At 38.6% G+C, this 12964-nt stretch overlaps 1 long non-coding RNA gene across 1 annotated transcript in view; it reads right to left on the reverse strand.

The window, feature by feature from the left end:
* LOC136686427 (uncharacterized) overlaps positions 1–12964 on the reverse strand; it is a 65814-nt gene that overhangs the window by 14359 nt on the left and 38491 nt on the right. The window lies entirely within an intron of this gene.

Here is a 12964-nt window from a genome sequence, read left to right on the forward strand (position 1 = left end):
TTCGTTTACGTTCAGAAGCTCAGGGTATTTTATGGGAGGGCTAATCAGTGGACATATCCTAAAGTGGAATACTGTTAAAGTTTCTCTCCTGAACATGTGATCCGCTGCTACATAATATTTTTTCCTACCATCCTACAAATGTTACATAGTGCAGTTTCTGCAGTGCTGTCCCCAAAGTAGCAACAATGAGGGCTCAGTTTTACATTTTATTAGTCAGTCAAGCGTCACAATGATTTTGAAAGTGTAATTTTAATGTGAAATACACCTTCTAGTTTTCTTTTTCTATTAGTTGGAGGGGTGTGATATGAGTTTGCACTGTGAAAATTGTTTAGCTCCCCTAGTGTAAATATAGTAAATTCTTCAAGACGAGTAGAGAGTGTTACTTACATAAACTTGAGTCCTGACAATACTCACTTCCTGAGTTGTTTAGCTCTTTGCCAAGCGAACAGAAGCCTGTGCCCTTTATGGGTCCCTGTCTGACGACTGGCCTTACGCAGCTAGAACCCTCCAGGATGTTAGGAATCCCTGGAAAGAAACAAAAGCCATAGTCCCTCTTGGGACTGAGCCATTTGTCCCTCCTTTGGGCAGAAGTCATGGTGGTATCAAAAGGCTTTTTGTGACAAGAGGACAGCAAAGACATCAGGGGGTTGTGGGTACAAAGGCAGGTGCTGAGATAAAAATCTCTCTTTCTTTCTCTCAGCAAGTCCGTGTGGGGTAATGAAAGGCTTGTACGCACTCAAGCAGGATGGTTTAAAGATTTAAAGGGCCACTTCTTTGACCACCAACCTGAATTCAAGGATATGTGTCTCATCTATCTGGTGACCCTCTCATCTCTGTCACGGTGTTGTGGATCTATAAACAAAGATGGCCATTCTGCTCCATTTAAGACCACAGTCCTTCCTGAGACATGCCAATCAGATAGGAAGTACTGCAGCAAGGAGAGGTTTCAAGAAAAAGGTCAATAGCTTTTGTGTACTTATCCCAAACATGCTATCTTAAAAGATTCTGATTCTGCACTTTTGTAACACTGCCTTTCCTTGGCACATCTCAATTTTCATTCATTATCTGTCCATAAACGGCACAATCTGTCTCTGATCTGTGTTTTTTCAGTATAATCTGCTGCATCAGGGTTCATTTCCATAAATTATAACTCTGACTCTCTTAGAAAGGAACAGATAATTCAAAATACACTGATCTACACACAGTGTTTGTAAAAACTGCCCACCCACTGGCCACTATATTATACAACTACCTTGTTGGCCCACCCTGTGTGCATGTGCTCAGAGACAGTAGCTGATCTGATGCTATTTGTTCCTCATTAGTGGTCAGTGTGTGCTGGATATTTGTTTGGCTGACTTTTCTTAGCCTAGCAGTGACACAGAGAAATGTATAAACTCCAGCAGCACCACTGTGTCTGATCCACGCTTACCAGTAGAACACAAAATAGCATAAACACCACATCAGTGTCACTGCTGCACTGAAAACCATCCACCACACAAAATATACCTTTTCAGTGTTGTTTCAGTGGGAAAAACTAGGTGAAATTGGGTTAATGGTGCTTCTACTGAAATCAAGAGAATTAATAAAGAGTTTGCTCTGGTCTAGGAAGGCTAGGTCAGACCCAGAGACATTGCTAGTGTATGTATTTATGTCTTGGGGGGTTAAGAAGGGTAAGCTTGCAGCAACTGGGAGTGTGGGGCATATTTATTAATTGCTTGACTGAGGCCAACTTCAAATTGAGACGAGAAGAAAAACAGTTCTGGTATAAAATGACTATGCATTGAATGAAATTCCTGTGCTTCCAGCTATCAGTTTGTCTTTTACAAAGATGAAAGCAATTATAGCATGTTAAGCTTTCACTATTGCAGCATATTTAAGGGTTAAAATACTTTTGCTTTTGAGGTAGGGAGAATATGAAGAAATTTAAAAAACAACACACAGACAAAGAGAACTTATCATGAAAGACGTGGCCTGCTAATATACACTTCTATGACAAAAGACAATATATAATCTAAAAATTATATCAATAAAATAGTTTCTGAGGCTGTTGGAGGCCTTGGGTCCAAACGCTCTGCGACACACTGCAAAATCTCATGACTCAAAAATCACATTGCGTATCAGTTTAATATGGAACACATCTTTTAGTCTCCAAATACAGGACAATACTGTGTTATATGGGAACACTTGTTTGTTTGGCTAAAGAACTTTTGAGCGTCTACAGACCTCCTAAAACAGGTTTAATGATGTCAATGGTTGGAACCTTGCTGGGAGGATATGAAAATTAAGATCTGTGTAGTTCCACTGCTATTTTGACCCAGAACTGGGGGCTGTATGTCCTTCTAGCCAAAGTAAAACACTGGAGAGTATACAATCTGTGCATTTTTTAGTTCTTTCATCAAGCTTCAATACACTAATTAAGACAAAATGGAGTCAACCTTCACCTAAAAGACTCAGATGGAGACGAAGACTGAAGTCAAGACACTGACCTTTAGCTTTTGACCTGTAACTGAGATCCTGTGAACCTCAAATCCTGCCTCTGACATCGGGATCTTTCCAAAGTGAGGTATTTATAAAGTGTTGAGTGCTTTGGGCCAGTAACATTCTTGTGTCACTGTTTAAAAGTAAATGGTTAATTGTATTCTCCTTAATAAGGACTTAATTAGTTGTGTCTTTATGGTGAGGAAGATGTTCACAAATGTTTGTATAAACTGTGAACCAGCTGTGTGAGCAGTTTGGCAGTGACACTACCTGTTGCACCACTGTGTTGCCCCTAATTAAATTCAGATTAAGATTAAGATTATGCACTAAATTTTAATCAAATTAACGTTGACATTTTTACAAAGTCATTTTAATAGATGGTTTACTGCTGTTAATTACATTTTAGACAGATTCTTGTTCAATTAATTTTTTATGAGAAGTAAAAAAAAAACAAGCATTTATGGTTGTATGGTAATGTTAAGTTAAACACTGTAACATTTGTAACACTGACATGAATTAATTGTCTTATGCATCAGACCGTGACCCTGACCCGTGGCAAACAAGAAGTAAAAGAAGAAGATGATGATTATGCATCAGTTCATTCATTCATTATCTGTAACCGCTTATCCAGTTCAGGGTCATGGTGGGTCCACAGCATTGGGCACAAGGCAGGAATACACCCTGGACGGGGGCGCCAGTCCTTCACAGGGCAACACACACATTCACGTCGCCAATCCACCTACTAATGGAAACCGGAGCACCCGGAGGAAACCCACACGGACACAGGGAGAACGCACCACACTCCTCACAGACAGTCACCCGGAGCGGGAATTGAACCCACAACCTCCAGGTCCCTGGAGCTGTGTGACTGCGACACTACCTGCTGCGCCAATGAAAATCCTGGAATCACATTTAAAAAAAATAATAATAATAATAATTGACACTGTTTTATTGTGTGAGTGTTTTTTAAACACGTGTGAAATACACAGTATGTGTGTGTGTGTGTGTGTGTGTGTGTGTGTGTGCACTCACAATGTGGGTATTTCTTTGAGTGGAGCATACGCAGGTCCAAAGAACATAAATCAGACAATACTAAGGTGAAGGTTTAAAGATAATTTATGATTTTATGATTTTATAAGGTCATTTTATAAGATTGAGGTTAAGGTTAGGTTTAGGGATAGAGTTGGGCTCTTTTCTGTTCTAAAAAATGAATGGGAGTCTATTTAATATCTATGTATAATCCACATATCTGTGTGTGTGTGTGTGTGTGTGTGTGTGTGTGTGTGTGTGTGTGTGTGTGTGTGTACACATATTTCCAAGTGTAAACACAAGGATGATGGATGTTGCCCTTTCTATGTACCGATATTGTCCAGCTTTTCAAGAGGTTAATGATTATTTTTAAGGTGGAAATGTTCACAGATGAGAACACAGAGAGGTCAAACACTCAGGGGGGAAAAAAGCTTTGCTTGTATCTCCACTCAACACAAGGCCAGGAAACTGTACACAAAAATCGTCTCCTCTGAAATACCCAATGTCATATTGTTCTGCGGTAATAACACGGTAATGAGATGGACATCCTGGACATCAAAGACTTTGGGGAAACAATGAGGAAGTGACTTTGGATATAAAAAGGGCCTGCAGTGTGTTTACAGGTGCATTCCACTGATATATTGCCTCTTTAGAGTCTTAAACACTTTCAAACTTACTTCTTTGTAATGCCAGACTAAAATGATGAATTATAGCTTGAAAACAAAGGGCGCAAACCCTTTGTTGTTAAAGTTAATGTTTGAATAATTACATTTAAGAATATAATGATTAGTCTGTAGACAAAGAAATAATTTATTCACTGCACAGGATCAGGTGCATCCAAAGGTAATACTACCAGAATATATCAATAAAATAACAATAAAAATAACAATAATAATGATAATAATAATTTATTCATGCATTGTCTGTAAGCCACAGTTCAGGTGCACTGTGAGTCCGGAGCCTACCCGAAATCACTGGCACAAGTCAGGAACACACCCTGGAGGGGGCGCCAGTCCTTCGAAGGAGCTTTTGTGTTGCCAATCCAATGTGTTTTTGGACCATGGGAGAAAACGGCAGTGCCCAGAGGAAACCCACCTTTCTCCTCACAGACAGTCACCTGGAGTGGGGCTCGAACCCACGACCCCAGGACCCACTAGCTGTGTGAAAGAGACTCTACCTGTTGTTTCACAGAGCTGCCCCTAATTATTATTATTATTATTATTATTTTAATATATAACAGGCCAAACACATGCTTCCACTGAGAAAGGTGAAGCAAGCTTATACGTTTTTCCAAAGTGCTACAACACCACACCACTGGATAACTCCACACAATCAGAGATATTTTGATGACACGGACAATGCTAATACCAGTGTACTTAAAATGACAGGCTGGTTTAATAAAACCTTAAAATGACCTACACGTCTTTCAGCTGAAACCTGTGAAGTTAAAGTGCATAGCAGGTTCCTACATATAGCAGAGGAACTTCACACCACTGACCTTTTTTAATGACCTCTTCTTTACTTGTCATCTTGTAACATAAACCTTTCAGGAAAGAAACACTTGCCTTTGTCCACACAGCAAGACCTCCATCAGCTACATGCTCCTGGGTTGAGTCCAAGGCAATTAAAGCAGTACACAGTGATCTCTTAAATCTCTGTAAAAGAACAGAGGTCTAGGAAATGCGATCTGGAGTAGAAGGTGTAGAAGCTGACCACTTGGGCAGTGGTCAAGTCTATGGTCTTAATAGATTAGTATCAGTAGAACCCTGTCCAGGGTGGATTAGGAGAGAAATTGTTTATTACACACACACACACAGACAGAGAAAGAATGAGAGAGAGAGAGAGAGAGAGAGAGAGAGAGGGAGAACTGAACTGGAAAATTAAAGAGATCCACATTCCTAAACTGGTCATAATATGAAATCTAATAATGAAATCTAAGCTGAGCTGTAACCAAATGGAGAAGTAAGATAAGAAGGCAGGGCAGGGATTAGAGATTGCTTGTGAGTGTGTGAATGTGTGTGTGTGTGTGTTGAACATCTTATATTAGCTAACCATTTTTTTGGACTCCATTATATCCAACATTTTTCCCAAATCAAGTCATTGGTTTTAAAATATAACTTCATCCACCTTTACTACTGCATTAAACTCTACTCTCCTGACAAGGCTTAACAGATATTTCCTGGCAGATTTTATGGCATGTAAACACATAAACATGAATGAGGCCATATAGTGATGATGGATGGGTAATTGTAGATCACAAAATCCTTCTCATCACAGAATTATTAGATTGTGCATAATTCCAAGGAACACAGTTCCACTGCTCTATAGCTCAATGCTGTGGGGTTTTTCTACCTGACTAGCCTACAACTAGCATTGTGCACAGTTGGCTCATGTGCAGAAAAAGACTTTACACTATTGATACCCACAATACACTCAGAGAAGCTTGTAATGACATCTTGACCTTTTTGTTATAACTGCCACCTCTAGAAAAAGGGGATCAGGTTCATACAGTGCAAAGAGGGCAAACAGAGTGGGAGAGATTGATAGAGGACTAGGAGCAAAATGGTAGAAGAATTGCCCTGGGGGTAGAGAAAAGATGGGATCACAGCAGGGAGCAAAAAGAAAGCGGAAAAGAAAAGGACAGAAAATACACTGAATCACAGATTGCAGTCTTCATCTCATAGAGTTCCCCCCGAAATAATTCACTCTATTTTACACCACACTCACGTCTCATGTGTCACCTCCACAAATCACACACTGACACCACCACAGTGGAGTTCAGACACCCCACAGACACACAAATGCTGGCAGACACACACACACTGAAGGTGACCCACAACACAAGTTTTGGCAATGAGTCTGAATGGCCGTGAGACTTGGACAGAAGCTAATAAATAAATAACAAAAATGGTGCAGAGTTAAAGATTACGCAACACTTTAAATTACAGCCCGCAATTACTGAAAAAGTATAGTGTAAGTACCTGTTAAGTGAGCTGCAAGTTAAAATAAGTACTGTGTAAGTAAAGGGTATGACACTAGAAATATGTGGATATTACTGGGTATATTACAAACTCTTTACAAATAAGACACGTAATTACGTTTGAATCCATTGTATTTCTAGGAATAATTGTAGATATAGGGCTGGACAATTTTAATATATATCACAAAGTAAAGTGTTTCAATAACAATTATATGATTTTTAAACACATTTTCAATATTTCTGCATACATTCTTTTCATCTGTGACTGTCTGACATTCATTCCAGGGCGCTGCCATCAGTTCATTGCTCTAAATTTTTTAAAGTTAGTTTAAGTGAAAGTTAATCAAGAGGTTTCTGTTTGACAGTAAAGTCATGTTTCTAGTTGTTTCTTGGCAGGTTTCCTGTGCCATTTATTTTGTTCATATCAGTATCAGAATTATCTTGTATCATTTTGGGCATATTGTTCAGCCCTAGGCCTATACTATAACCTATTGCTCATATAGGGACTTCATAATATAATCTGTGCCTAAAACCTTGGTTAAGATAAACTAGACCTAACTAAAATCTATGAGTCTATACTAACCCAGAAGAAAACTGACCGGCCCAAGTTCCACGGATGACACACCAAACACACCAACAGGATGTTGACACTCTAAAAAAGGCCTGAAAGATGGCCCTCTTCAGCTAAAACAAAAGAGATCTGGAGTACCAGAATCTGAAGAGGTAGGGGGAGGGACATGGAGGTGCTGCTGAAAACAAATACCTCTTCTGTTTCAGACAATATGGCTAATGGTGGTCTGTCTGCTTTTGTTAAGTCTATATTTATCACCTCTTTTTTCTAAATTAACTGTGGTCATTGTTTTTATAAACAACATTGGTGACTCCACAGTGACTCTGCATAGTTCACTGTGAATCCAAGAAAAGTCCTACAACATGACCACCCTGAGAAGGTCACCAAAAGTCACCTTCATTCAGTAAAACTCTCCTTAGAGTGTACTACCATTATTTGAATTCTCTGGGGTCCATGAACTTTTCAGGACCTAAGTGTGTATATTCACGGATGTGACTGCAGACACTCTTTATGATTAAGGAATTCGGCCACTCTGATTTGCACCTATTGTGGTCAGACTGTGTGAATTTCCTTCAAAGGAAAGCGTGAAACAAAATTGGACGCTGTGAAGCAGCCAAACAAAGCTTACGGTCACTATCCTCAAAGCAAAACACTAGCTAGATGGGAGTAAAGCCCCTCATTGTTGAGCTCGGTGGCAAGGAAACTGTGCTCTCTGGATTCTGAGTGTGTTTCTGAAAAGCTGCATAGCAATATTCACACTGAGATAAATAAATTCCTGAAATGACAATGAGTAACATCCATAAACTTTCAAGATGAGAACATGAACATTGGCTCTGTGTCAAGGACATTTTTGGTTGTTTTCATTATGTACAAAGTGCACAGATGGCACAGGGCCATTATAGTCTGATCTGGAAGTGGCTTAACTCAGGCAGAGTTCTCAACAGGAGACCTAAGCTTCCTGTTCTTAGGTTGTGTTCTGACTTGGCAACATAGATATGTATGTCCTTTTGTCTTTGATACCTGCCTCTTAACATTCCCAGACCAAGATCTCCACATTCGTGGTGAAGATCTGTAGGAGGATAAAGAGCCCTCGTTTTTCAGTCTAACCATGGGAGGCACTACGCAAAAAGACGCCACACAAATGACAAAAACTTTGTGCTGACAATACCTCCCAGGGCCCATGACTCCAAGCCAACAGCATTACTAACACACATAAGGACATTCTCTTTCATTCATTCAATGTATATAGTGATTATAGGTACCCAAGGTCACTTTACAATACAGGAAAAAAACACTAAATGACAAAGAAAAACAACCACACAGACACTACAGTACAGCACAGTAATCATAAGCAATCATAAGAAAAGGCTGGAAAACTAGAAGAAGTACTGATACACACGACCAAAACTGGCTCCCACAATTACAGTCAGTGTTAGTACCAACAGTATTAGCAGTCACTTGCTGGAAACGAGGTCCCTAGGTCAACTGTCCCAGACAACAAAGTTGTGAAAGCATGCAGACAATTGCAGAAGCAGTGGCAACAAAATATGCTCCACTGTTCAGGAGACTTAGTCATTAGCATCGTTAGCTGGAAAATGTCCTCCTTTGGTCTATATCAGTGGCAGTCAGCCGACAGAGCGGCGAAAGCAGGCAGGCAGCCACCAAACCAACAACAACAAGACAGCCTCCTCCGGCCAGTAGGCCATGTCATTAGCACTGGTGGTATCAGGCCGTGATGAAGAAAAAGACTTAGAAAACAATAGCACAGGAGAGTGTTGGTATTTACAGAGTAAATACAAAATAAGCAGAAACAATTTAACAAAAAAGAGCATGTGTTTAGACACATAGAGAAGCGGCAGTCAAACAGTGGGATGCCAATGTTCTCTCGCCCGGAACTGATGTCAGACAAGACCAAGATATGAGCTAAATTATGATTAGCTAAGGTTATTAACACACATATAAACATATATGACAAACACATCCCAATAATTCCAAACAAATTCAAGGATATTGAGGTCAGGGCTCTGGAGCAGATAGTCCATTGTTCTGAGAGCTCCACCATTTATTTATTTATTTATTTTCCCATTTTATTTTATTTTTATTTTTTTTATGAGGGATTTATAAAAAAAAACTTGCTATAATAGCCCTATAATAAGAAAATTTTATAAACAGCCAAATGGTGTCTGACACAGGATTTCTTTCAAATCTAAATTATTTAGGACTTGAAAATTTATCAAAACAGTAACCATTCACATGCACATCCATGCACACATATCCATTCAGACATAACCTGTCATAAATGCACATACAACACACTTACTGTCCAGCACATACAACACACACATACACACACACACACACAGACATACACATCCTCTAGGACATGGTTTGTACCATGCTGACACCCAGTTGTTTATCTCTTCAACACAAATGAACATTTGGTGGGAAAGTAAACAGAGGCACTATGTTTTGGATAGAGTTCCAGAAACATTTTTGTGACGACACAGGAGAAAAATGAGAGTTTGTTCCCTTTTAGCTGTCATATTTACATCTCTTGAGGAAGTGCCTCCTGCCAACCATGCAGTGGCCCTTAAGAAGATGGAAGATGGAACTGTGAAGGTGACGGATGCATATGGCTTTCATAGTTTACTTAAGAAGTCCTAAAATAAGACCTAGAGGGCATTTTTGTTTAAATACATTTTCAGGTCTCTAAGACTTAGCAGCTGTCATGTCTAGTGGTGAGTACCCTATGTCCAGACGTACAGGCCCTTTCCACATTTTGTTTAAAATGTCTGACTACTTTAACTGGCTGAAACCAGCACAGGTGGAACTAATTTATGCGGAGGATTTTTATTTTCTGGACCTGAATTACTAATATCATTATTAGTAGTGACAGTAGTATTTAGGAACAATAGTAATGACTGTAAAACAATAGGCTAAAAGCTAAACTTAGCAAAGTAATTTCCAGTTTCACTTCTGTTCTCTGATTGAAAAGGTTAAAAAGTCAAGTAAGTGTGGTCAACTGTGAGTATGAAAATTTGTAATCCAAGTTTACCATATTTCTGAAACTAATGACTCTAGAGAAGGCAGAATTTGTCATATTAGGAAAGTACACACTGGAAAAATGAAAGCAACAGTTTACCCTGAAAAGAAAGAGATTTTAAATTTGCTTAGTAATATAAGATATCAGATCCTTTTATTTATTTAAGCTGTCCTCAGGCTAAACAGCTTCAGGCTACACACCAGACTTCTGGCTCATGCAGCTGCTAGCATTTTGACTTTAACAGAGGTGTGGGAGTGAAAGTACACACCTTGAAACCAAATCTGAGTGAAACAGATCATCTACTGATCTGTTTGTCTTTATCTGTCCCCTGGGATTGTGATATTGTTATGACACTCATTGCACACTACACATGGCACAATGACTCCAGCTAAATTACTGTTATCACTTCTCACCATCAGATCCAGTAAAAAAAAAACTGTGGAACATATTAGAAAACCAAGATTAACCAGATTACATTTCACAGAGGAAAATCAACAGGAAAACTTATTCACTACTAATCAGGTAGTAGATATATATATATATATATATATATATATATATATATATATATATATATATATATATATATATATATATATATATATATATATATACATACAAACATGTGATTTTTTTTTCAACATTTATAAAAACATTTTTATATTTTTAAATCATTTAACACATTGGCTGAAATTCTCTGATTCCCAGATTAGTGCAACATTCAGGTGATTTTAAGAGCAAACAGTACAGCCCTGTTTTCAATTCATCATCACAATGAGGGAGAATTTGGCCGATGACAGACATGAAATTTAAGTTTACCTAAAAACAAACAATGTATTAATATCAATGTGTTCGCTTTCCCTCAGAAACATTGGGGATAATTTAGACAATTTTTGTATATTATGTTGATATCAATATTTTTATGAGATAACACAGTGAAATACTAGCAAATACACCAGGATATTTAGCATAACTGAAGTTATGTAATAATATAATAATATAATCTCCACCCTTTTCTCATATTCATTTATCTAACGGGGGGTCCGGCTTCATATGCATTCATAAGCCACCCTCAACTCCTCCCTAATGACTTCTGAGTTCACCTCCCTGTTTCAGCCTCTACAGGCGTGGTCCGTACTAGCAAAATCAAGGTTTACTCTGTCTGCCCACCCCCGCCCAGGTAATAATTTGTGTCTTTGTTAAATCAAATCAAATCAAATTTATTTATATAGCGCTTTTCACAACTGATGTTGTCACAAAGCAGCTTCACAGAATTCCAGTAAGACAAAGATTTGACATGAAATGTAAAAAAACAAAATGTAAAACCCTCAAGTGAGCAAGCCAGGGGCGACAGTGGCAAGGAAAAACTCCCCCAGCTGAGAAAGAAACCTTGGGAGGAACCAAGGCTCACAAGGGGTGACCCATCCTCCTCTGGTCAATCTACTGGTGATAATAGTTAGTAGTCCGTGAGAACTTCAGTGTTAAGCTTTCACTAATGCAGCATATTTATTGTTTCGGCCACTTTTCCATGGAAAATTTTTCAGAAGTTGCGCTCTCTCTCTCTCTCTCTCTCTCTTTCTTTCAGCCATGATAGCTTAGCCAGATGGCATTGACAACAACACAACAGCAGCTCAAAGGGGGAAAATAGAATACATTTAATGAACTTTATGAAGACAGGAAAAGACAAAGGGAAGGAAATAGGAGATGCTGGGATTTAGTGCTGTGGAAGAAAGTGAATAAATGGTGAGCGTTATTTACTATAAGATAGCCTAGCTTAACATGTAGCAATGTAGTCTAGGCCCAGCAGTTACCAAATGGAGCTAGACAGAAACTCACCCAAAATGTGCTTGAGGTTTTCAGAAAGCACCCCAGAATTGAGCAGTAGGATTGTGGAACTTCATCCTCAGGGGTGGCAGAGTTCCCGTTAATAAATTATTGCAGCTTTAAAACATATGTATATCTTTGTCTTTTATACTTTTTTATACTACACTGTATTAGCTTCTTTACATGCTTGACAATAAATACATAACGAACTGAATATGTCCGATGGTACCTCTATAGAAATTTTTTACGTAAACAACTGTAACAACTGATTTACCATTTTCCATGTAATTTTGGTAGCTTTTGAGTGCCTTGTAAATTCACTCAAATATTTACTTTTTGCAATTCTAAAATAATTAATAGCCTACATTTATTTTTGTAGTTCTCTGCTTGTTTAGGGTGCATTTCTTACAGTCTTGGAACAGGGTTATTCTTTTTCATCCCTGTTTTCCTTTGAAATCTAAACCAGCATTACGTGCTGATATTAACTCATTATTGATACCCAATATCAGATCGGTGTCATTTCCAGGTTAATATTATTTAACTGTCAAGCCAGAAATCGGAATGAATTTCAAAAGCGACCACAATCAAAAGCCCTCACAAACGGCACATTGCCAGTGTGACAAAGTCAAACATACTTCTCACTGAGTCAAAAGAAATCCAATATTTGAACAGAGGTCTCACACATTCCTCTGTGTGCAGCTTAAGCAATTCAGGCCACTCATGATTTATTCAGGACTCTTGTCTAAGCTGTTCAAGAGGGACATTGTCTTTTGGCTTTATTTGTTTTCTGAAGTTTGGAACGGCAAGGCAGCATATTGACATTGGATGGATAAATGATTTTGGTGTACTCTACCCCACAATGACCAGAGATTGGGATGGTGCCAGTCTGCTTATCATACTGGTCAGGTCTAAAAATGCTGATAATGATAATGCCAAGCCATAATCACAGCTTGAAATTTAGGCCACCTAGTACTGCTAGGCCCTCAGTGCCATAAATGACATATAAACAAGGGAAAATTCAATAGTATGTTAGTGGTAA

This window comes from Hoplias malabaricus, chromosome 2 (genome assembly GCF_029633855.1).
Source record: "Hoplias malabaricus isolate fHopMal1 chromosome 2, fHopMal1.hap1, whole genome shotgun sequence".
NCBI classification, from domain to species: Eukaryota; Metazoa; Chordata; class Actinopteri; order Characiformes; family Erythrinidae; genus Hoplias; species Hoplias malabaricus.